This window comes from Oncorhynchus keta, chromosome 29 (genome assembly GCF_023373465.1).
Source record: "Oncorhynchus keta strain PuntledgeMale-10-30-2019 chromosome 29, Oket_V2, whole genome shotgun sequence".
Classification (NCBI taxonomy): domain Eukaryota; kingdom Metazoa; phylum Chordata; class Actinopteri; order Salmoniformes; family Salmonidae; genus Oncorhynchus; species Oncorhynchus keta.
Window position 1 is genome coordinate 6,968,658 of NC_068449.1, and position 25,537 is coordinate 6,994,194.

General features: G+C 43.2%; 1 long non-coding RNA gene across 13 annotated transcripts in view; it reads right to left on the reverse strand.

The window, feature by feature from the left end:
- Window positions 1-8,702: 8,702 nt before the first annotated feature.
- LOC118362255 (uncharacterized) overlaps window positions 8,703-25,537 on the reverse strand; it is an 82,236-nt gene continuing 65,401 nt past the window's right edge. For 4 of the 13 annotated variants that reach the window (XR_008086034.1, XR_008086032.1, XR_008086030.1 and 1 more), the window contains 3 exons: window positions 15,622-16,826; window positions 9,142-14,750; window positions 8,709-9,079 (listed from right to left, as the gene is read on the reverse strand). This is a non-coding gene — a long non-coding RNA (uncharacterized LOC118362255). Of the gene's footprint in view, window positions 9,080-9,141; window positions 14,751-15,621; window positions 16,827-25,537 lie in introns of all 13 variants that reach the window. The other 9 variants (XR_008086031.1, XR_008086029.1, XR_008086027.1 and 6 more) reach the window with 9 other exon arrangements.

Consider the following 25,537-nt stretch of genomic DNA (forward strand, 5'->3'; position numbering starts at 1 on the left):
ATTAAACTGTGTACTGATTCAAACATCTGCTGTTTACAGTAACTCAATATCCATTGGTACGTGATACTAAGTGAATCTATTGCCGTTTAATAGCAGTTTAGTAATTGGATTAGCATCTGACCTCTATCATCTGAGCTATAACATCTGAGCTATAATATCTGAGCTATAACATCTGAGCTATAACATCTGAGCTATAACATCTGAGCTATAACATCTGAGCTATATCATCTGAGCTATAATATCTGAGCTATAACATCTGAGCTATAATATCTGAGCTATAACATCTGAGCTATAACATCTGAGCTATAACATCTGAGCTATATCATCTGAGCTATAACATCTGAGCTATAACATCTGAGCTATAACATCTGAGCTATAACATCTGAGCTATATCATCTGAGCTATAATATCTGAGCAATATCATCTGAGCTATAATATCTGAGCTATAACATCTGAGCTATAACATCTGAGCTATATCATCTGAGCTATATCATCTGAGCTATATCATCTGAGCTATAACATCTGAGCTATAACATCTGAGCTATAACATCTGAGCTATATCATCTGAGCTATATCATCTGAGCTATATCATCTGAGCTATATCATCTGAGCTATATCATCTGAGCTATAACATCTGAGCTATAACATCTGAGCTATATCATCTGAGCTATATCATCTGAGCTATATCATCTGAGCTATAACATCTGAGCTATATCATCTGAGCTATATCATCTGAGCTATATCATCTGAGCTATAACATCTGAGCAATATCATCTGAGCTATAATATCTGAGCTATATCATCTGCGCTATATCTGAGCTATATCATCTGAGCTATATCATCTGATCTATATCATCTGCGCTATATAATCTTTGCTATAACATCTGAACTACAGTTGAAGTCAGAAGTTTACATACACCTTAGCCAAATACATTTAAACTCAGTTTTTCACAATTCCGGGCATTTAATCCTCGTAGAAATTCCCTGTCTTGGGTCAGTTAGGATCACCACTTTATTTGAAGAATGTGAAATGTCAGAATAATAGTAAAGATAATTATTTATTTCAGATTGTATTTCTTTCATCACATTCCTTTTGGGTCAGAAGTTTACATACACTCAATTAGTATTTGGTAGCATTGCCATTAAAATGTTTAACTTGGGTCAAACGTTTCGGGTAGCCTTCCACAAACTTCCCACAATAAGTTGGGTGAATTTTTGCCCATTCTCCTGACAGAGCTGGTTTAATATGTGAGTGGGACATTGGGAAGTTGGTGCTTGGGGAATTCAGTGAGGCCATGAACCCACATGTTCCTTTACACAAGGACCTTGAGTTCTGCCAGCAAGGAACTGTTTACTCTGTCCTTTTCTTAGTGTACCTAAGATCAGTGCCAATGGGGAACTAGGCAGTGATGGCTGGCTAAAGGCTGCACTTCCTGGCTGTGTCAGTGGTGGTTAACAGGTTTCTAGCACTGCCTACACTACTCCTAAGTCAGGTTTGTAGACCTCCTTGCTTGCACACACTTTTTCAGTTCTGCCCACAAATTTTCTATAGGACTGAGGTCAGGGCTTTGTGATGGCCACTCCAATACCTTGACTTTGTTGTCTTTAAGCCATTTTCCACAACTTCAGAAGTATGCTTGGTGTCATTGTCCATTTGGAAGACCCATTTGCGACCAAGCTTTAACTTCCTGACTGATGTCTTGAGATGTTGCTTCAATATATCCACATAATTTTCCCACCGTCATGATGCCATCTATTTTGTGAAGTGCACCACCAAACCTGACCAAGTTGTTTAAAGGCACAGTCAACTTAGTGTATATAAACTTCTGACCCATTGTGATGCAGTGAATTATAAGTGAAATAATCTGTCTGTAAACAATTGTTGGAAAAATTACTTGTGTCATGTACAAAGTAGATGTCCTAACAAACTTGCCAAAACTAGTTTGTTAACAAGAAATTTGTGGAGTGGTTGAAAAACTAGTTTTAGTGACTCCAACCTAAGTGTATGTAAACTTCCGACTTCAACTGTATATCATCTTTGCTATATCTGAGCTCTATCATCTGAGTGAATCTGAAATGTATCATCTGGGCTATATCATGTTACCTATGTCTGATCAGTACATTATCACATTATCTGAGGCTATTTACTTGAGGACAACAGAGACGGACTGCTCCTCAGACAGGAAGGCCTGCTGGGGGAGCCTCTGGTGATACCTCTCTTCCTGCTGCTTCTCTCTAGGCCCCCTGATGGAGCTCGCCGAAAAGGTCCTGCAGGTTCCATTAAGGTCTCTAGGCTCCACCACAGAGCTCGCTGAGGAGGCTCTGGTAGCTCCACTAGGGGGCGCCTGCTGCTGTGGACCTTTAAACACAGTCATTCTGAGGCTGTGCCTCAGTTGGCCTGCAGAGGGAAGAAAACACCTCAGTTTTTATGTGGTGATTGTGAAAGTCAGTGTGTGTGTGTGTGTGTGTGTGTCCTCCTCAGTGAATTTCATAAAAATCTAAATAGTGAAACATATAAAAAATTATATTTTTAAAATGGGGATAAACATACACAAATTTGTCCAACAGAAACTCATTTGCAACTTTTGGACTAATGATTACACCCTAATGATTACATATCTTCACCCCGTTGATCCTCAACACTGGGGCCCCACAAGGGTGCGTTCTCAGCCCTCTCCGGTACTCCCTGTTCACCCATGACTGCGTGGCCATGCATGCCTCCAACTCAATCATCAAGTTTGCAGACAACACCACAGTAGTAGGCTTGATTACCAACAACGACGAGACGGCCTACAGGGAGGTGGTGAGGGCCCTCGGAGCATGGTGTCAGGAATATAACCTCACACTCAACGTCAACAAAACAAAGGAGATGATCGTGGAGGCTTATCTACACAAGCTGGCCTTGGCTCGGTCATACATTTTCTTAATAGGGAGAGACGATGTGAGAACCATACAGCCATTGTACTGGAGCGGAGATGACATGGGCTAGTACTGAAACTAATGCGCCATTTTCAGTTTATAACCTGTGGTAAAATGTATAATGGGCAGTACTCTCGTGAATAAAAGCTGCTGATTGACTTTAAGACTGGGCTCTGTCCATTTTATACAAATAAGATTCTTATGAATTGACAGAGAGTTTAATTTGAATTGGGTATTAAAACAGAGGAATTTAATTCCTGTAACAAGAGTGCTGTGGTCTGTCCTATCAGGAGCATTGGTGGAAAATCTGATGGCCGAATGGTAAAGAACCTCTAGCCACTCGAGAGCACCCTTACCTGTCGATCTATAAATTATGTCTCCCTAATCTAGCATTGGTAGGATGGTCATCTGAATCAGGGTTAGTTTGGCAGCTTAGCCTGCAACTTCGATATGTGCTGAGAGAAAGACAGTGTACCGTCTAGCCATACTCCCAAGTACTTGTATGAGGTGACAAGCTCAAGCTCTAAACCCTCAGAGGTAGTAATCACACCGGTCTTCTTACCAAACAACATGACCTTTGTTTTGGACAAGGTTAAGGGCAGAGAAAGCTTGTTGGACACTAAGAAAGCTTTGTTGTAGAGCGCTTAACACAAAATCCAGGGAGAGGCCAGTTGAGTACAAGACTGTATCATCTGCATATAAATGGATGAGAGAGCTTCCTACTGCCTGAGCTCCAGTTGAAGTCGGAAGTTTACATACACTTAGGTTGGAGTCATTAAACCTCACTTTTCAACCACTCCACAAAACTCTTGTTAACAAACTATAGTTTTGGCAAGTCGGTTAGGACATCTACTTTGTGCATGACACAAGTCAATTTTCCAACAATTGTTTACAGAAAGATTATTTCACTTATAATTCACTGCATCACAATTTCAGTGCGTCAGAAGTTTACATACACTAAGTTGACTGTGCCAAGCTGTTGACAGCTTGGAAAATGGCTTTAGAAGCTTCTGTTAGGCTAATTGACATCATTTGTGTCATATGGTGGTTTACATGTGGATGTATTTCAAGGCCTACCTTCAAACTCAGTGCCTCTTTGCTTGACATCATGGGAAAATCAAAAGAAATCAGTCAAGACCTCAGAAAACATTTGTAGATCTCCACAAGTCTGCTTCAACCTTGGGAGCAATTTCCAAATGCCTGAAAGTACCACGTTTATCTGTACAAACAATAGTACACAAGTATAAACACCATGGGACGACACAGCCGTCATATCACTCAGGAAGCAGACACGTTCTGTCTCCTAGAGATGAACATACTTTGGGGCGAAAAGTACAAATCAATCCCAGAACAATAGCAATGACCTTGTGAAGACGCTGGAGGAAACAAGTACAAAAGTATCTATATCTACAGTATAACAAGTCCTATATCGACATAACCTGAAAGGCCGCTCAGCAAGGAAGAAGCCACTGCTCCAAAACTGCCATAAAAAAAGCCAGACTACGGTTTGCAACTGCACATGGGGACAAAGATCGTACTTTTTGGAGAAATGTCCTCTGGTCTGATGAAACAAAAATAGAACTGTTTGGCCATAATGACCATTGTTATGTTTGGAGGAAAAGGGGGGAGGCTTGCAAGCCGAAGAACACCATCCCAACCGTGAAGCACGGAGGTGGCAGCATCATGTTGTGGGGGTGCTTTGCTGCAGGAGGGACTGGTGCACTTCACAAAATAGATGGCATCACGAGGGAGAAACATTATGTGGATATATTGAAGCAACATCTCAAGACATCAGCCAGGAAGTTAAAGCTTGGTTGCAAATGGGTCTTCCAAATGGACAATGACACCAAGCATACTTCCAAAGTTGTGGCAAAACGGCTTAAGGACAACAAAGTCAAGGTATTGGAGTGTCCATCACAAAGCCCTGATCTCAGTCCTATAGAGAATTTGTGGGCAGAACTGAAAAAGCATGTGCGAGCAAGGAGGCCTACAAACCGGACTCAGTTACACCAGCTCTGTCGGAAGGAATGGGCCAAAAGTCACCCAACTTATTGTGGGAAGCTTGTGGAAGGCTACCCAAAACGTTAGACAATTTAAAGGCAATGCTACCAAATACTAATTGACTGTTTGTAAACTTCTGACCCACTGGGAATGTGATGAAAGAAATAAAAGCTTAAATAAATCACTCTCTCTACTATTATTCTAACATTTCATATTGTTAAAAAGAAAGTAGTGATCCTTACTGACCTAAGGCAGGGAATTTTTACTCGGATTAAATGTCAGGAATTGTGAAAAACTGAGTTTAAATGTATTTGGTTAAGGTGTATGTAAACTTCAGACTTCAACTGTATGTTGCTAATGTAAATTGAGAAGAGTGTGGGGCCTAGGATCGAGCCTTGGGGTACTCCATAGGTTACAGAAAGTGGCTGAGACAGCAGATGTTCTGACTTTATGTACCGCACTCTTTGAGAAAGGTAGTTAGCAAACCAGGCCAGAGACCCCTCAGAGACACCAATACTCCTTAACTGGCCCACAAGAATGGAATGGTCTACCGTATCAAAAGCTTTGGCCAAGTCAATAAAAATAGCAGCACAACATTGCTAGTTTTTCCTAGCCACCATGCTTCTACACCTGCATTGGTTTTAGGGCTTCATACATTTTTTTTAATTGATTTTATGGTATTACATTTTTGCATCTGAGCTCCAAGAGTGTGCGGCTCTCTTTTATTTTCAAGTTTCTACTCCGCTAGCCAGCACCTCGTCTTAATAGGTGTGTGTTTCTTTTTCTTCCCAAGCGTCTTCAACGCCAATTTACAGAGGCCATGCCATGAAGGAAGGCTTACTCATTGAAGCTTTTTAGCAAGCGTCTTTGACAAATCAGGACAGGTTTTTTCACTGAGCAGCCATTACCAACACAGGCTGTAAAACAGTGATCACATTACAGAAACACCTGACTGATACCTATCAGGATTATTTGTGAGGATAACATCAAGGAGAGTAGCCTTTTCTGGTTGTTTGGGGTCATACCTTGTGGGATTGGTAATAATCTGAGATTATTAAAATTTAGGGAGTCCCATTGCTTTAGGACTTGGTCAGATGGTTTAAGCATGTCCCAGTTTAGGTCACCTAGAAGGACAAATTCAGATTTAGTGTAAGGGGCCAGGAGAGAGCTTAGGGAAGGTAGGGCACAGGCCGGTGCTGATGTAGGACGCTAACACCAAGCAACAGTCAACAACGATCTATTTGAAAGTGTAATGCTTAAAACCAGCAAATCAAATTATTTGGGGACAGATTTGGTGGAGACAACCGAGCCCTGAAGATGTTCCTTGGTTAAGATTGCCACTCCACCACATTTGGAAGATCTGTCTTGCTGAAAGAGGTTCTAACCAGAAAGGTCAACATCAATGTTCAACGCACTCTTTCTGAACCACGTCTCAGTAATGACCAACACATCTGGATTGGAGCTGTCAACCCACACTTTCAATTGATCAAGTTTAGATAATACGTTTCTTGTTTTAACGTGCAGAAAACCCAGGCTTTTACTAGAGCAGAAATCAGTGAAGTACAAATCAGAGCACACATCAGAATTGGGGCTAGCAACAGTAGATGGTCCAGACTGTACATGCACATTTCCAGATATCATCAGCGGTAGTAGCCACCTCATGATCACTCATGCTGCCAAACATACCCTTGTAAAACTGACCATCCTACCGATCCTTGACTTTGGCGATGTCATTTACAAAATAGCCTCCAATACCCTACTCAATAAATTGGATGCAGTCTATCACAGTGCCATCCGTTTTGTCACTAAAGCCCCATAAACTACCCACCACTGCAAGCTGTACGCTCTCGTTGGCTGGCCCTCACTTCATACTCGTCGCCAAACCCACTGGCTCCAGGTCATCTACAAGACCCTGATTGGTAAAGTCCCCCCTTTTCTCAGCTCGCAGGTCACCATAGCAGCACTCACCTGTAGCACACACTCCAGCAGGTATATCTCTCTGGTCACCCCCAAAACCAATTCTTTCTTTGGCCGCCTCTCCTTCCAGTTCTCTGCTGCCAATGACTGGAACGAACTACAAAAATCTCTGAAACTGGAAACACTTATCTCCCTCACTAACTTTAAGCACCAGCTGTCAGAGGAGCTCACAGATTACTGCACCTGTACATAGCCCATCTATAATTTAGCCCAAACAACCTCTCCCCCTACAGTATTTATTTATTTTGCTCCTTTGCACCCCATTATTTCTATCTCTACTTTGCACATTCTTCCACTGCAAATCTACCATTCCAGTGTTTTACTTTCTGTATTGTATTTACTTCTCCACCATGGCCTATTTATTGCCTTTACCCTCCCTTATCTCACCTCATTTGCTCCCATCGTATATAGTCTTGTTTCTACTGTATTATTGACTGTATGTTTGTTTTACTCCATGTGTAAGTCTGTGTTGTTGTATGTCTCAAACTGCTTTGCTTTATCTTGGCCAGGTCGCAATTGCAAATGAGAACTTGTTCTCAACTTGCCTACCTGGTTAAATAAAGGTGAAATAAACACAAAATGATACAGGGGAAATTCGAGTATCATGTAGTAGCCTAAAACTATCAATGTTACATTGAGCTGAGTAAATGGAATATGAACAACAGTCATCCAATATGCTGTAATAGAAATAAGGCCATGCTCATTAAAAAAATCATCATCATCATCCCTCATCTTAAATGGCAATGACCGCCACTGGTGTGTGTGTGTGTGTGTGTGTTGGGGTGTCAGTTTGTGTGTGTGCATAGAGTAGAGAGGGTCAGCAGTATTATGTCTTGGGGGTAGAAGCTGTTCAGCGTCCTGTGTGTTCCAGACTTGGTGCACTGGAATCCCTTTACCATAAGAGAACAATCTATGGCTTGTGTCGCTGGAGTCTTTGAAAAAATGTTGGTCCTTCCTCTGACACTGCCTGGTATAGAGGTCCAGGATAGCAGGGAGCTCGGTCCTAGTGATGTACTGGGCTGTACTCACCACCCTGTGAAGCGCCTTGTGGTCGGGTGCCTTGCAGATGCCGTACCAAGCGGTTACTGCACCTTGTCTTCTGTTTCTAGGCCCATCCCTCCCCCTCGTGTCATCGATGGCAAGTCAGCGTACATGGTGAGATGCCTCCTGAGGGTTCGAACACGGGGCAGGGGTTTCCAGCACCCGGTTAACTGGGAGGGTTATGGCCCGGAGGAGAGGTGCTGGGTTCCCGCTCAAGACATCGTGGACCCGGCCCTCATCACCGACTTTCACTCCCAGCACCCCAGTCAACCAGGTATCTGCCCAGGTGGAACACCAGGTGGCGTCCCTGGAGGGGGGTACTGTCACGCCCTGATCTGTTTCACCTGTCCTTGTGCTTGTCTCCAACCCCCCCCCCCCCAGGCGTCGCCCATCTTCCCTATTATCCCCTGTGTATTTATACCTGTGTTCTCTGTCTGTTTGTTGCCAGTTCGTCTTGTTCATTCAAGCTAACCAGCGTTTTCCTGTCAGCTCCTATCGTTTCCTCCTGGTTTTTGACCTCCTGTCCTGACCCTGCCTGCCGTCCTGTACCTTTGCCCGCCTCTGCCTGACCCCCTGACCTGCCTGACTGCCTGCTCCACCTCTGGATTACTGAACTCTGCCTGACCCTGCCCTGAGTCTGCCTACCTTTGCTCCACCTCTGGATTACTGAACTCTGCCTGACCCTGAGTCTGCCTGCCCTGTACCTTTGCTCCACCTCTGGATTACTGCTCTGCCTGACCCTGACTGCCTGAGTCCTGCCCACCTCTGTACCTTCGCTCCACCTCTGGATTACTGAACTCTGCCTGACCCTGAGTCTGCCTGCCGTCCTGTACCTTTGCTCCACCTCTGGATTACTGAACTCTGCCTGACCCTGAGTCTGCCTGCCGTCCTGTACCTTTGCTCCACCTCTGGATTACTGAACTCTGCCTGACCCTGAGTCTGCCTGCCGTCCTGTACCTTCGCTCCACCTCTGGATTACTGAACTCTGCCTGACCCTGAGTCTGCCTGCCGTCCTGTACCTTCTCCTTACCCTGGATTACTGAACTCTGCCTGACCCTGAGTCTGCCTGCCGTCCTGTACCTTTGCTCCACCTCTGGATTACTGAACTCTGCCTGACCCTGAGTCTGCCTGCCGTCCTGTACCTTCGCTCCACCCCTGGATTACTGAACTCTGCCTGACCCTGAGTCTGCCTGCCGTCCTGTACCTTCGCTCCACCTCTGGATTACTGAACTCTGCCTGACCCTGAGTCTGCCTGCCGTCCTGTACCTTCGCTCCACCTCTGGATTACTGAACTCTGCCTGACCCTGAGTCTGCCTGCCGTCCTGTACCTTTGCTCCACCTCTGGATTACTGAACTCTGCCTGACCCTGACCCTGAGTCTGCCTGCCGTCCTGTACCTTCGCTCCACCTCTGGATTACTGAACTCTGCCTGACCCTGAGTCTGCCTGCCGTCCTGTACCTTCGCTCCACCTCTGGATTACTGAACTCTGCCTGACCCTGAGTCTGCCTGCCGTCTTGTACCTTCGCTCCACCTCTGGATTACTGAACTCTGCCTGACCCTGAGTCTGCCTGCCGTCCTGTACCTTTACTCCACCTCTGGATTACTGAACTCTGCCTGTCCCTGACCCTGAGTCCGCCTGCCGTCCTGTACCTTTGCCTTACCCTGGATTTTCGACCCCTGCCTGCCTTGACCTGTCCTTCCCTGCCCCTGTTGCCACAATAAACATTTTTACTTCGACAGTCTGCATCTGGGTCTTACCTTGATTCCTGATAGTAATGTTTGGGAAAGATTTGGTGATGATTGTGAGGCGCTATAGAAATTCTAGTGTCACAAGACAGGGACTTCAAATAGGCCTATGGTACGTCAAAGGAACTGTATCTTACCGTTCAGATGGATTAAATGGAAACTGAAATATGGACACTGACTGTAGATCTATAACCTCTCACATAGCCTTAATAATAACTCCTCTGGAATTAAGCATTTCTTGCAGTAAAATTATTCACCAAATGTAGGGAAAGGGAGTGGAGAAAAGGCTTGGGCGATATACCTTTTATACCGTATACCGGTGGGATGATTTTCAATACCGTTTAAAAAAAAAAGAAGAAACAAATATTTGTATATTTTTTTTTGTTGTTTAAATAGCTCCCCTTGGGTGCACATTTGGTTATATTGTATAGCCTGGTATAGTACAGAACTGGTATGACGGTATGAAAATCTGGATACAGCCCAACCCTAGTCGAAAAATATGATTTATTTCTTTCAGCCTCTTGAGAGAATGCGAGGTGCTATATTTATCAGCATCCTGAAAACTGAAAGTATTTCAATCACATAAAATATGCATTCAAGCCCAACTGAAATCTTATCAGAAATATGTTGGGTTGTTTTCACCAGTTTTCAATTTTGCAAAGAACATCTTTCTACTTTTTTTAAAATTATTGAATTGTATCCCCGGTCCCTACACGTCAATGCTCTGTGAAAGTAGCAGAGATGACAGAAAATACTTTACGATGTCAACTAGATTGAATCACTTTATGACATTATTCTGGTGAGCAGTTTATTTCGTCTTCTAGGTCAACATACAGTGCCTTGGGAAGGTATTCAGCCCCTTGACCTTTTCCACATTTTGTTACGTTACAGCCTTATTCTAAAATTGATTAAATAAAATAAATTCCTCAGCAATCTACACATAATAACCAATAATGACAAATTTTGAAAATGTATTCAAAATAAAAGTATTCAGACCCTTTGCCATGAGACTCGAAAATAAGCTCAGGGGCATCTTGTTTCCATTGATTCCATTCCATTGACAACTTGATTGGAGTCCACATGTGGTAAATTCAATTGATTGGACATGATATGGAAAGACACACCTGTCTATATAAAGGTCCCACAGTTGACAGTGCATGTCAGAGCAAAAACTAAGCCATGAGGTTGAAGGAATTGTCCGTAGAGCTCCGAGATGAAAACCTGCTCCAGAGCACTCAGGACCTCAGACTGGGGTGAAGGTTCTCCTTCCAACAGGACAACAACCCTAAGGACACAGCAAAGACAAAGCAGGAGTGGCTTTGGGAAAAATCTCTAAATGTCCTTGAGTGGCCCATCTAGAGCCCAGACCTGAACCCGATCGAACACCTCTGGAGAGACCTGAAAATAGCTGTGCAGCAACGCTCCCCATCCAATCAAGAATGGGAGAAACTCCCCAAATATAGGTGTGCCACGCTTAGCGTCATACCCAAGAAAACTGAAGGCTGTAATTGCTGCCAAAGGTGCTTCAACAAACTGAAGGAAAGGGTCTGAATACGTATGTGTAATTGTCTTTTTTTTCTCTTTTTATAAATTAGCAAAAATGTCAAAACATGTTTTTTATTTTTTATTATGGGGTATTGCGTGTAGATTTAAAGATTTAAAAACATTTTAGAATAAGGCTGTAACCTAACAAAATGTGGAAAAAGTTAAGGCTCTGTATAGTAAAAGAAGAGAAGTTACATGTAAATTGACTAACAAATAGCCTTCCAAAATGTTGGAAATTATAAGCATAAACATATCTAAATCAGGCAAAAAGAAGTCCTGTACCCCCTGTCAAAAAATCGTTCCGCCGTCTGGAACTGTAGCCCACAGCTCATTTTCTATATAAGCGTGTCAGGGTCGGTTGCAAGGCCTCAAATGATCACTTTCATAGTTGGGCGGTTGAGGATGGGTTATTAGCAATTGCAGGTGGGTGCAGGTGAAGAAACAGCTGACTCGCGTACTACTAATGTGGACACCGAGGAACTTGAAGCTCGATGTGGATGGGGACGTTTCTCGCCCCTCTGTTTCTTTGTGCATCTTTGATCAGCTCCATTGAAAGTGCATCTTAGTCAAGGACAAGTTTAACCTCTGTCCGCGAATCCGGCCCTAAGATTAATAGGAACCACTGAAATCCTGATAAACAACTGTACCTGAGAGAAGACGTCCATGTTGTGGTTTTGCTTGTAGACCGTTTTGAAATTGCCAGCCACAGCAAGGCTTCCCACGACTTTAGGTAAACCTCCTGCACCTCAGAACCTGTCACACAGGGAGATACAATGAGTGTATGTGTGTCAGTTATGCCCAAGCCTCTTGATCCAGCAGTGGCCTCTTTGACCAAATCAAAACGCTTGAGTGCTGGGTCAGGCACACCAAAACAAAATACATCGCCACCATGTTGCACAACAGGAAATGAAACTGAGCTTTCTTATTCAACAAGGTCAGACAGTATCTCCCTGTTCTAGAAACGCTTTTCTTCTGTTACGTGCTCAGTGAACACTATCCTAGTCATGTACTATATGACTACTTCTACCTGCTGTTTCCAGAACCCTCCGAAAGACAGACAGAGGTCAGAGAGGCTGGAGCAGAGGGTCACCCTACTAGGGCGTCAACAAACAGAGAAGGCAGCCGAGCAGGGACAGTCATCGTTGGACATCATCTGACTGGAACAGAGATTGGGAAGACATTGTCAAAGCCATGTAAACTTTATTTTGACGGTCAGAAGAAACCGTGTTCAACAGTCATTGGAATGACTGTTTGATGCTTAGCTTGAACTGTAAAAGAGTAAAAGAGAATTGAGGTATTAAAGTTCACACACCTTATTCTGAGGTGAAGAGAACCAAACACATAACATGGTGAAAGCAATTATCTAACAATGTGTGCCACTGCATGCTTCAGCTTCCTGGTAACTTGTTACTTTAGCTTCTTGGTAACTTGTTACTTCAGCTTCCTGGTAACTTGTTACTTTAGCTTCCTGGTAACTTGTTACTTCCTGGTAACTTGTTACTTTAGCTTCCTGGTAACTTGTTACTTTAGCTTCCCGGTAACTTGTTACTTCAGCTTCCTGGTAACTTGTTACTTCCTGGTAACTTGTTACTTCAGCTTCCTGGTAACTTGTTACTTCAGCTTCCTGGTAACTTGTTACTTCCTGGTAACTTGTTACTTCAGCTTCCTGGTAACTTGTTACTTCCTGGTAACTTGTTACTTCAGCTTCCTGGTAACTTGTTACTTCAGCTTCCTGGTAACTTGTTACTTTAGCTTCCTGGTAACTTGTTACTTCAGCTTCCTGGTAACTTGTTACTTTAGCTTCCTGGTAACTTGTTACTTCAGCTTCCTGGTAACTTGTTACTTCAGCTTCCTGGTAACTTGTTACTTTAGCTTCCTGGTAACTTGTTACTTCAGCTTCCTGGTAACGTGTTACTTTAGCTTCCTGGTAACTTGTTACTTCAGCTTCCTGGTAACTTGTTACTTTAGCTTCCTGGTAACTTGTTACTTCAGCTTCCTGGTAACTTGTTACCGGTAAAATCGACATCACTGAGGAGCATTGACTGTGAGAGGAAATATAACAATGAATCAACAGAATCATCCTCATCATCATTTGAATAGATGTTAACCTTCGGTAACACAGGGGATGATCTCTCAAACAAATAAATATTTTTCAGACACTTTTGCATTTGTATCATTGGTATTCTACATAAGTCTAAATCTTTAGTTAGAAGACCACTCTGACCATTCTGAACCCTTAAGCACTTTCCACAGGTTTTCTTTGTCTTGGGCAAAGCCATGTATACAATTGTGTGATGAATAGTCTTGTTTGTCAAAAAAACAAACGCAGCTGGTTCAGACAGGAAACCTGAGTGATGCATCAGCTGATAGCATCAGTTTATATTGCACCAGTTAGATCATCCCTCTACGTTAACATGGCGGTCTATTTAGTCCGCTAGGCTCTGCACACACTCTGATGGCTGCCCTGGTGTTCTTGATGCCATGCTGTGGCAGTAATGTGTTACTCACCATGTTGCCAGGTAACCTTTATTTAGAACTAGGCTCTGCACACACTCTGATGGCATCCCTGGTGTTCTTGATGCCATGCTGTGGCAGTAATGTGTTACTCACCATGTCACCAGGTAACCTTTATTTAGAACTAGGCAAGTCAGTTAAGAACAGTTAGGGGGAAATAAAAATCTTATTTACAATGACGGCCTACACCGGCCAAATGTGCGCCACCCTATGGGACTCCCAATCACAGCCGGTTGTGATACAGCCTGGATTCGAAACAGGGCGTCTGTAGTGATGCCTCTAGCACTGAGATGCAGTGCCTTAGACCGCTGCACCTCTAGGGAGCCAATCATATCGGTGTTTTCTGCTTTTCCATCAGCCACCTGTTTGGTTCTGTGTTTGGTTCCTACGGGGGGATTGGTATAGCATACCTTGCTCTCTGCCTTTAATTATTATTATAATCTTATCTTATGATGCATGCTCTGGCAGTGAGCTACGCCGAAGGAGCAGAGCCTATCTCCAAGACTATCATATATTGCATGTATTGTAATCTTTTCTTATAAATGGTTCATCAAACACGTGGCTTTCCTGACTGACCTGAGGTGTCTCAGAGAAAACAGGTGCTGTCCTAAAAGAGGCCAGTCTGAATGGGAAATGAAAATAAAATCGATATTATACAAGCAGTCTGCGAGCATGTTGCCATGCCGACAACAGGTAGCTAGGAGACAGACTATGGTTCAAGGTTTATACATGTAGATTATATTACACCTCTCAATATTCTGACTCAGTATGGTATCATTGAGCAATAAGCCACGAGGGGGTGTGTTATATGGCCAATATACCACGGCTATGGGCTGTTCTTAGGCACGACGCAACTGCTTTTTTCAGCCCTTTCCATAGGTTATGGATGTGATTCAGATCTGGACTCTTCACTGGCCACTCCAGAACACTCCAGAACGTTTCTTCTTGAACCTTTCCAGGGTGCTTTTGATGTGTTTGGAGTTGTTGTCCAACTGGATGACCCACAACCTTCAAAAGAGAGACAGATTTTGGGTTGAACATTGCATTTCAAAACACCTTGATAATCTGTTGATTTCATGATTTCTTGCACACATTCAAGGCCTCAAGTACCAAAGGCAGCAAAGCAACCCCACAGCATTATTGATCCTCCCCCCATAATTGATTGTAGGGAGGGTGTTATTTTCTTTTAAATCTTAATTTGGCGATGGTTTGGGGCGATGTTTAAGAAGAGATACTGAACTGTTCTGGAGTGGCCAGCAAAGAGTCCAGATCTGAATAACATCCAAAAACCTATGGTGAGATCTGAAGACAGCAGTTGGTGGAGGGCACCCCTGAAATATTTAAAAAAGGTGCAGCAAGCTCATTGATGGCTACAAGAAGCAGTGTATGCAGTTATCTTGGCCAAAGGCTGTGCAACCAAGTACTAGCTCTGGGGTTGGCCAAAGGCTGTGCAACCAAGTACTAGCTCTGGGGTGACAATAATTGTTTTTATTTTCTAAATTAAAATTGTAAACTTAAATTTAATAAAATCGGTTCTGCAATGCTGAAAACAAGGTGTTGTGACCAAAGTTGATCCAATTTCAACTTATTTTAGAAGTAATAGGAGTATATATACAGTACATCTCAGTTTTAACTGATTGTGGTTTAGTTGTTTGTGAACGGGAAACTAGGGGACACATTTAGTTGGAGTGAACCTGGATGAAGGGGGTTCAACATGGAGTCAAGACACAAACGGTGTCCCATTTGGATTGAACCATTTCCTAGGTCCCCTGCCTGAGCTTTGGGAGTCCAGGCCTTCTGTAAGGCCTCCTAGCATTCCCTCTTTAAGACAGGGAGCGAAGGGGACATGGTGGTGGAAGGAGCAGGCAGGGGAGCTCACCTCATTCTCAATGTTAGGATTGGTGAGAACAGAGCTCCACACTTGGAGGTCAAAGGTGAAGTCAGAGCCGAGATCTTCGTCCTCTTCCCTTCTGGATCGGCTGCCAGGGGTGTGAACATGCTCTTCCTCTGGAAACTAAAGGAGGGAGTGAACGAGCCAGAGATTTTCAGCCAAGTCACCTGAGCAGACTCCTGCAGCGCTACTGGTTTTACCTGGTCCCACATATTTGTTTCTGTAAAACTTTCACTTGACACTATTGACTCATTCCTCTCTGAACACGTTCTGGGGCTAGCTGTCTGGACAGTGATGTTCCCTGGTTTAGGGATGTCTGGGATGGTCATCTGGAGGAAGGCCTTGTCATCTCCAAACAGGTCAATGCTCTCGTGCCAGGCTAGTTTTAAAGTGTTGGGCTTTAAGTTGAGTGGATGTCATGGCGTCTCAAAGTCTGCTTTGTCGTCCATATCATCATCCCTCATGTCATTGTCGTCATCCTCAAAGACCTCATCTCAACTAGGGCTGCCAATGGCACTGCCACTACCCCATGCCAGCACAGTAATGGGTGAAGAAGGGGATTGTTGCTTCTGAGGAGGTTTGTGATCTTCACAATGACTTTCACAGTATGGAGAACCAATGTTTGCATCAACATTGGGAGATTGAGAAGCAGGATAGGGAAAGTCCTTATCCATTTCTATGGAGAAATTCACCAGGAATGGCTGACCCTCATCCAGTGGTTCATCCAGCGATTCAACCAGTGGTTCAGGTGTAAGTGAACAGTCCTTTATGGTGGTGACAGTGGTGGGTCTAGGCCAGGGGTCATACAGAGAACTGCCCGGGTCAGGGTGCAAGGATGGAGGAAACTTGGACAAAAGCTCTGTCACGTTGGCTAAAATTACACTTAGGCACTCGGTCCTCTGATTCAGGGTCGCAATTTGCGGTCAGCAACACACTTGGGCAACACTTGGGCAAGTAAGACATAGCCTCCAGTTCCTCTGACTTGGGCTCATGTTCAGCAGTTGAGGCCAACCTGGTTGAGATAGATTTGTTCTGCAGCAGCAATGGCGCGTGCTGGTTTGGTAACCAACACCTTCTTCTCCTTGGTTGGGGATTGGACCTTTGAGCTGTCACTCTTATTGTTAAGCATGATAAAGTCACAATCCATGTCCATGATTGGCTGGTCACCGGTGGAGGGGTATGCTGCTTTCAACCTGTCAGATAAAACAAAAATGGCATCAATCGATCTATCAAGATTTGTTCTAATTTCTTCCGAATAAATATTTGGTCGTACAACTTTTATAGATGTTGCACAAGTATCATAATGAAAGTAACAGACCTATCACTTCCCTAGTATGACACATGAAGATAGACTAACCGGTTCAGAGCATTGGCCCAATAACCGAAAGGTCGCTGGTTTAAGTTCCCGAGCTTGCAAGTTGGAAAAAATCTGCCATTCTGCCCTTGAGTGAGGCTGCTAACCCCCAACAACAATCGGGTGCTGATGGTGTGGATGTTGATTAAGGCAAACCCCCTGCACCTTTCTGATTCAGATGGGTTGGGTTGAATGCATTTATTTATTTATTTTTTACCTTTATTTAACTAGTCAAGTTAGTTAAGAACAAATTCTTATTTTCAATGACGGCCTTCAGTTGTGCAACTGAATAGGTACCCCTCTATCCCTTTATATTAACAAAAAGACATTTGAAACATACAGTGCCTTCAAAAGTATTCATCCCCCTTGGTGTTTTTCCTATTTTGTTGCATTACAAACTGTAATTTAAATAGATTTTTATTTGGATTTCATATAAAGGACATACACTAAATAGTCCAAATTGGTGAAGTGAAATAAATTACTTGTTTCAAAAAATGCAACAAAAAAAAAATCCTGAAAAGTGGTGTGTGCATATGTACTCACCCCATTTGCTATGAAGCCCCTAAATGAGATCTGGTGCAACCAATTACCAAAGTCACATAATTAGTTAAATAAAGTCCACCTGTGTGGAATCCAAGAGTCACATGATCTGTCACATGATCTCAGTATATATACACAACTTCTGAAAGGCCCCAGAGTCTGCAACACCACTAAGCAAGGGGCAACACCAAGCAAGCGGCACCATGAATACCAAGGAGCTCTCCAAACAGGTCAGGGGCAACGTTGTGGAGAAGTACAGACCAGGGTTGGGTTATAAAAAAAGATCAGAAACTTTGAACATCCCATGGAGAACCATTACATCCATTATTAAAAAATGGAAAGAATATGGCACCACAACAAACCTGCCAAGAGAGGGCAACCCACCAAAACTCACAGACCAGGCAAGGAGGGCATTAATCAGAGAGGCAACAAAGAGAACAAAGATAATCCTGAAGGAGCTGCAAAGCTCCACAGCGGAGATTGGAATATCTGTCCATAGGAAGAGTGGCTTAAAGATTAAAATAAGCAAGCAAAATGTGGGAGACTCCCTAAATATATGGAAGACGGTACTCTGGTTAGAGGAGACAAAAATGTAGCTTTTTGGCCATCAAGGAAAATGCTATGTCTGGAGCAAACCCAACACCTCTCATCACCCCAAGAACCACATCCACACAGTGAAGCACGATGGTGGCAGCATCATTTTATGGGGATGTTTTCATTGGCAGGGACTGGGAAACTGGTCAGAATTAAAGGAATGATGGATGGCGCTAAATACAGGGAAATTCTTGAGGGAAACCTGTTTGAGTCTTCCAGAGATTTGAGACTGAGATGGAGGTTTCAGCAGGACAATGATCCTTTTGCATACTGTAAAAGCAGCACTCGAGTAATTTAATGGGAGACATTTAAATGTATTGGAATGGACTAGTCAAAGCCCAGACCTCAATCCAAGAGAATCTGTGGTATGACTTAAAGATTGCTGTATACCAGCAGAACCCATCCAACTTGAAGGAGCTGGAGCAGTTTTGCCTTGAAGAACGGGCAGAAATCACAGTGGCTAGATGTGCCAAGCTTATAGAGACATACCCCAAGAGACTTGCAGCTGTAATTGCTGCAAAAGGTGGCTGGCTCTACAATGTATTGACTTTGGAGGGGGGCGGGGGCAGAATAGTCATGCACGCTCAAGTTTTTTTTGTCTTATTTCTTGTTTGTTTCACAATAAAAAAAAAACATTTAGCATCTTCAAAGTGGTAGGAATGTTGTGTAAATCAAATGATACAACCCCCCCAACAATCTATTTTAATTCCAGGTTGTAAGGCAACAAAATAGGAAAAATGCCAAGTGGGGTGAATACTTTCGCAAGCCACTGTAAGAGGCTTTGAAAGAGGCCACAGGGCCAGATGCCAACCCTACTCAGCACCAATTTTTCATATCAATGACACCTGTATTTGTCCTGCAAGTGATGCAGACATAGTGGGCCCAGAGTGGAGCAGCAGGGCACAAGAGAACTGGAAGCTCGAAGCTGAGGTGTGAGAGAAGGATTAGATGGGGCGTAAAGTTATGCTGGCATCTCCGAGCTACGAGCGGGAGGAGAAAAGATCAGGGTCCTCAGTGGTCTTCTAAAAACTAAGAACCTGAGTGTCCCTCTATGTGTGCAGGCAGGCAGGCAGACAGACAAAAAATCAAATTGTATTAGTCACATGCGCCGAATACAAGAGGTGAATACAACCTCACAGCGAAATGCTTATTTACGAGCCCTTAACCAACAATGCAGTTTAAAAAAATAATATTAATAAGAATAAGAAATAAAAATAACAAGTAATTAAAGAGCAGCAGTAAAATAACAATACTAAGACTACTGTATATATGTGCGGGGGCACCGGTTAGTTGAGGTAATATGTACATGTAGGTAGGGTTATTAAAGTGACTATGCATAGATGATAACAACAGAGAGTAGCAGCGGTGTAAAAGAGGGGGGGCAAGGCAAATAGTCTGGGTAGATATTTGATTAGCGGATCAGGAGTCTTATGGCTTTGGGGTAGAAGCTGTTGAGAAGCCTCTTGGACCTAGACTTGGCGCTCCGGTACCACTTGCCGTGCGGTAGCAGAGTGAGCAGTCTATGACTAGGGTGGCTGGAATCTTTGACAATTTTTAGGGCCTTCTTCTGACACCGCCTGGTCTAGAGATCCTGGATGGTAAGAAGCTTGGCCGCAGTGATATACTGGGCCGCACGCACTACCCTCTGTAGTGCTTTGCAGTCGGAGGTCGAGCAGTTGCCATACCAGGCAATGATGCAACCAGTCAGGATGTTCTTGATGGTGCAGCTTTAGAACCTTTTGAGGATCTGAGGTCCCATGCCAAATATTTTCAGTCTCCTGAGGGGGAATAGGTTTTGTCGTGCCCTCTTCACAGCTGTGTGCTTGGACCATGTTAGTTTGTTGGTGATGTGGACACCAAGGAACTTGAAGCTCTCAACCTGCTCCACTACAGCCCCGTCGATGAGAACGGGGGCGTGCTTGGTCCTCTTTTTCCTGTAGTCCACAATCATCTCCTTTGTCTTGATCACATTGAGGGAAGAGGTTGTTGTCCTGGAACCACATGGCCAGCGCTCTGACCTCCTCCCTATAGGCTGTCTCGTCATTTTCGGTTTTCACTGTTGTGTCTACTGCAAACTTAATGATGGTGTTGGAGTCGTGCCTGGCCTTGCAGCCATGAGTGAACAGGGAGTACAGGAGGGGACTGAGCACGCACCCCTGAGGGGCCCCTGTGTTGAGGATCAGCGTGTTTGGATGTGTTGTTACCTACCCTTACCACCTGGGGGCGGTCTGTCAGGAATTCCAGTATCCAGTTGCAGTGGGAGGTGTATAGTCCCAGGGTCTGAGCTGGGAAAGGTCAGTGTGGAGTGCAATAGAGATTCCATCATCTGTGGATCTGTTAGGGCGGTATGCAAATTGGAGTGGGTCTAGGCTTCCTGGGATAATGGTGTTGATGTGAGCCATGACCAGCCTTTCAAAGCAATTCATGGCAACAGACGTGAGTGCTACGGGTCGGTAGTCATTTAGCAGGTTACTTAAGTGTTCTTGGGCACTAAGGTAATCATTCTTATATGGTGATGCCATTCTTGGATGGACAAGAAAGTTATATTGCATTCTATTCTTGGATGGAGAAAAATTGACTAGCCAGCCAACACTGGTCCTTTAATCAACATGTCAACATCCATGTGATGGAGGATGGATAAGACAGCCAGGACAGTATCCCACTGTGGTGCCTCACTAATGGATCAAGAGCATTCACCTGATGCTTGGTAGAGCACAGCAGAGCACAGCAGTAGTGGGAGTGTTGCCTCTCCTTCCACTCTAGTTAAAACAAGCCGTATTAGTACAGCTGACACAGAGAGGTCTTGAGCAGGGCTCCCCAATAGGTGGCCCACGGGTCATTGTATTTGGCTTCTCAAGTTTTTTCGTTCTTGGAAATAAAAGACTGTAATAGTAGCAGGAAATGAGCTCAAAGTAATTTTTATTTCGGAATACTGCTCAAGTGTTGTCACACATAAATAGATATGCACACTGTATGGGATCGTATCCCAATATTATCAAGGTTTGAAATTATGCTGTTTTTGTCAAATACTAAATCTGTTTGGGATTCTTTGCAGTGTAGAAATGATTTATTACTATGCTCCCTCCCCCAGACCATCTGGTCGAGGAAAAATCTGCCCACTGCGGAATGTAATTGGGGACCCCTGGTATCGAGTGAGCTCAATAGGGGAAGTGGCTTAGTCATGAGTCATCGTAGATCACCTCTTGGCAAACACGTTTAATGATATAGCCGTGAACTACACTAAGGGAGACACAAAACGTGGCTATGGTTAGAGAACACAATATACAGGACATTTTAGTGTTTGTCAACATGAGGCCCCAATAAACTAGCCTTGTAAAAACAGCCTGATTGATATGCTCATCATTCTGTTTTAATTGAAGTATGAGGCAACAGGTATGTTCAAACAACAAAACCAACACCACTGTCTTGGTAAACAGCTGAGGGACAGGGCTTGAGAAATGGAACCACTCTAAATTTTATAGACAGAGCTATGGATGCAAGGACTGACCATCAATGAGTTTAAAATGATAGTTTTAACCATGTTTTAAGGATATTTGGTGGTTGTTTACAATTACAGTGTTTACAAACAATGGAGCAAAACAAGCTTATATTTTTGGTTCTGATGGAGTAGGACAGCAGAACTAAGATCATACTATTACTCAATGAGTATACCAATCATCAGAAACACCTTCCTAATATTGAGTTGGATTTAACAAGTGACATCAGTAAGGGATCATAGCTTTCACCTGGATTCACCTGGATTCACCTGGTCAGATGTAATGGAACAAACAGGTGTTCCTAATGTTTCGTATACTCAGTGTATATGATTAATTAAAAACACAAAATGGATGTACCAATCCCAGATTGCCCCTTGAAGGACTGATTCAATCAGAACAGGTAAATGCTTTGCTAGAATATGTCATAAAAACCATTACTTCCTGTAAAATAATCATGAAGTTCAGCTTAGTTTGTTTCTGTTTCACACTTCAAATCTTTGTTTTGTGGGGAAATTAATCATATTGTGCATTCATGCAGCACAATCAGACATTGTGTTTGACTGATTTAATAATATCCTAAGCAATTGCACTGCTTATTTACAGAAGGGGATAAAACAGAGAAAAACAAAGCTAAGCTAATCCACTAAATGGTTTGTTTACAACTGTCCGAAAGGGACATTATACACCAGAATTTCAGTTTCTCAGAAATGTTCAAATCTCCAAAGTAGTTTAATGTCAATATGAGTCTATATCCCACCCCATCAAGGGTTTAAAAAGTCCCCTATTGTCATCCTTGATTAAAAGATAACTTCATAGAAAATGACTCAAATAAAAGTGTCACCCAATAAAATACTACCTGAGTAAAAGTCTAAAAGTATTTACTTTAAATATACTTAAGTATCAAAAGTAAATGTAATTGCAAAAATATACTTAAGTATCAAAATAACAAGTATAAATAATAAAAAAATTCCTCATATGAAGCAAGTCAGGTGGCACAATTTTCTATTTTTTTTATTTATTTACGGATAGACAGGGGCACACTCCAACACTCATGGTTAATGAGTCCTCCAGATCAGAGGCAGCAGTGTTGACCAGGGATGTTCTCTATATAAGTGTGTGAATTGGACCATTTTCCTGTCTTACTAAGTACTTTTGGGTGTAATGGAACAAGTATGAAATAAGAAGTACATTATTTTATTTAGGAATGTAGTGGAATAAAAGTAAAAGTAGTCAGAAATATAAATAGTAAAATACAGATACCCCCAACTTAAGTAGTACTTCAAAATATTTTTACTTAAGTATTTACAGGGCTCAATTCTCGGGCCGACTCTCTTCTCTGTATACATCAATGATGTCGCTCTTGCTGCTGGTGATTCTCTGAACCACCTCTACGCAGACGACACCATTCTGTATACCTCTGGCCCTTTGTTGGACACTGTGTTAACTAACCTCCAGACGAGCTTCAATGCCATACAACTCTCCTTCTGTGGCCTCCAACTGCTCTTAAATGCTAGTAAAACTAAATGCATGCTCTTCAACCGATCACTACCCGCACCTGCCCGCCCGTCCAACATCACTACTCTGGACGGCTCTGACTTAGAATATGTGGATAACTACAAATACCTAGGTGTCTGGTTAGACTGTAAACTCTCCTTCCAGACTCACATTAAGCATCTCAATCCAAAATTAAATCTAGAATCAGCCTCCTATTTCGCAAAGAAAGCATCCTTCACTCATGCTCCCAAACATACCCTCGTAAAATTGACCATCCTACCGATCCTCGACTTCGGTGATGTAATTTATAAAATAGCCTCCAACACTCTACTCAACAAATTGGATGCAGTCTATCACAGTGCCATCCGTTTTGTCACCAAAGCCCCATATACTACCCACCACTGCGACCTGTACGCTCTCGTTGGCTGGCCCTCGCTTCACTCTCGTCGCCAAACCCACTGGCTCCAGGTCATCTACAAGTCTCTGTTAGCTAAAGCCTCGCCTTATCTCAGCTCACTGGTCACCATAGCAGCACCCACTCGTAGCACGCGCCCCAGCAGGTATATCTCACTGGTCACCCCCAAAGCCAATTCATCCTTTGGCCGCCTTTCCTTCCAGTTCTCTGCTGACAATGACTGGAATGAACTGCAATAATCACTGAAGCTGGAGACTCATATCTCCCTCACTAGCTTTAAGCACCAGCTGTCAGAGCAGCTCACAGATCACTGCACCAGTACATAGCCAATCTATCTACCTACCTCATCCCCATACTGTATTTATTTATTTATCTTGCTCCTTTGCACCCCAGTATCTCTACTTGCACATTCATCTTCTGCACATCTACCATTCCAGTGTTTAATTTCTATATTGTAATTACTTCGCCACCATGGCCTATTTATTGCCTTTACTCCCTTATTTTATTTTTTTCTACTGTATTATTGACTGTATGTTTTGTTTATTCCATGTGTAACTCTGTGTTGTTGTATGTGTCGAACTGCTATGCTTTATCTTGGCCAGGTCGTAGTTGCAAATGAGAACTTGTTCTCAACGAGCCTACCTGGTTAAAAGGTGAAATATATATATTATTTAATTACACCACTGCACTCAATTGGTCTAATGTCAATATGAGTCCATATCCCACTCCAGTAGTCTAGTGTCAATATGAGTCCATATCCCACTCCAGTAGTCTAGTGTCAATATGAGTCCATATCCCACTCCAGTAGTCTAAGGTCAATAGGAGTCCATATCCCACTCCAGTAGTCTAGTGTCAATATGAGTCCATATCCCACTCCAGTAGTCTAGTGTCAATATGAGTCCATATCCCACTCCAGTAGTCTAGTGTCAATATGAGTCCATATCCCACTCCAGTAGTCTATTGTCAATATGAGTCCATATCCCACTCCAGTAGTCTAAGGTCAATATGAGTCCATATCCCACTCCAGTAGTCTAGTGTCAATATGAGTCCATATCCCACTCCAGCAGTCTATGGTCAATATGAGTCCATATTCCACCCCAGCAGTCTAAGGTCAATATGAGTCCATATCCCACTCCAGTAGTCTAGTGTCAATATGAGTCCATATCCCACTCCAGTAGTCTAAGGTCAATACGAGTCCATATCCCACTCCAGTAGTCTAGTGTCAATATGAGTCCATATTCCACCCCAGCAGTCTAAGGTCAATATGAGTCCATATCCCACTCCAGCAGTCTAATGTCAATATGAGTCCATATCCCACTCCAGTAGTCTAATGTCAATATGAGTCCATATCCCACTCCAGCAGTCTAATGTCAATATGAGTCCATATCCCACTCTTTATGCCTTCACCCCAAATTAATGGAAAATAATAGCACCACAAATCTGGAAATGTTATAGTGCCAATCTTCTCCATTGTTGATTTAACTGGATCCGAGACGTGGACTCACCTTGACATCTAAATACTTTGAGGTCTGAAAACATCTGACAAAATTATATTTGGGAATTTAATGTCTCTTCAATGTATTATTCCTATTTACCCCATATTTACTTGCGCAAAGGCTTAGTCAATCTGATTCTTCACTTCCCTTTAAATTCAAGTCCTACCTTGGATCTGCCTAACCTACTCAAATCTATAGGCCAATTAAAATGACAGATGCAGATGATGTGATAAAACACGTAAGGGGAAACAAAAGTCTCTGGTGTTCATCGGATGGGGCCACAGTGTCTCCTGACCCCTCCTGTCTCAGCCTCCAGTATTTATGCTGCAGTAGTTTATATGTCGGGGGGCTAGGGTCAGTCTGTTATATCTGGAGTATTTCTCCTGTCTTATCCTGTTCTCCTGTGTGAATTGAAGTATGCTCTTTCTAATTCTCTCTCGGAGGACCTGAGCCCTAGGACCATGCCTCAAGACTACCTGGCATGATGCCTCCTTGCTGTTCCCAGTCCACCTGG